This window comes from Rhincodon typus, unplaced genomic scaffold, assembly GCF_021869965.1.
Source record: "Rhincodon typus isolate 14 unplaced genomic scaffold, sRhiTyp1.1 hic_rhity00000054, whole genome shotgun sequence".
Lineage (NCBI taxonomy): Eukaryota > Metazoa > Chordata > Chondrichthyes > Orectolobiformes > Rhincodontidae > Rhincodon > Rhincodon typus.
In genome coordinates this window covers 129,167-129,914 of record NW_025965692.1, presented here as the reverse complement: position 1 = coordinate 129,914, position 748 = coordinate 129,167, and the positions used below count along the sequence as shown (strand labels likewise).

Genomic DNA, 748 nt, shown 5'->3' with positions numbered 1-748 from the left:
GGGACAGGGACAGCACGGGGTTAGATACAGGGTAATGCTCCCTCTACTCTGTTCCCCCCCATCAAACACTCCCAGGGACAGCATGGGGTTAGATACAGAGTAAACCTCCCCCTACACTGTCCCCCCCATCAAACACTCCCAGGGACAGGGACAGCACGGGGTTAGACACAGAGTAAAGCTCCCTCCACACTGCACCGACAGGCCCTGGGGTAGGGGGGAGGGACAAACGAACCCTCCCCGAGGTACAGGGGATGAAGATGTTTTGAGGCTCGTGTCTGGAATTGTTGGGATGGATTCTGACCTGTTCTCCCAATCATATCCAAACCCTCCCCTTCTAACACCCACCTTGAACCCCACAACCCCATCCTACCCTCACACTTCCAACCCCCTCACACCCTCACGCATCCTCCGTCTGTCCCCACCCTGCCCCAAACCACAGACAGCACCACCGCTCAGAAAGCTGGGATCACCGCGGACACAGCACAGCCCCCAGAGGATGGTCCACATGGAGCGGAACAGGAAGCTCTCCCCGAGACAGACGTTCAGCACACTGGGACAAAAGTCACACGGCCAAAAACATCCAAGGTACGGCCACTGGCTCAGTACCCAGTGTTAGCACCTTATTACCGCTCCACTGGGGACCATGTAGGGCGGGAGTGAACGGGGAAGGGGTTTGGTGTCCATGGGGACGGTGTAGAGCGGGAGTGAACGGGGAAGGGGTTTGGGGTCCATGGGGACGGTGTAGAGC

General features: G+C 58.4%; 1 long non-coding RNA gene across 1 annotated transcript in view; it reads left to right on the top strand.

The window, feature by feature from the left end:
* Positions 1 to 436: 436 nt before the first annotated feature.
* Positions 437 to 748, top strand: part of LOC125488177 — a 1,637-nt gene continuing 1,325 nt past the window's right edge. Inside the window, exon 1 of the long non-coding RNA XR_007266249.1 lies at positions 437 to 585. This is a non-coding gene — a long non-coding RNA (uncharacterized LOC125488177). The remainder of the gene's footprint in view (positions 586 to 748) is intronic.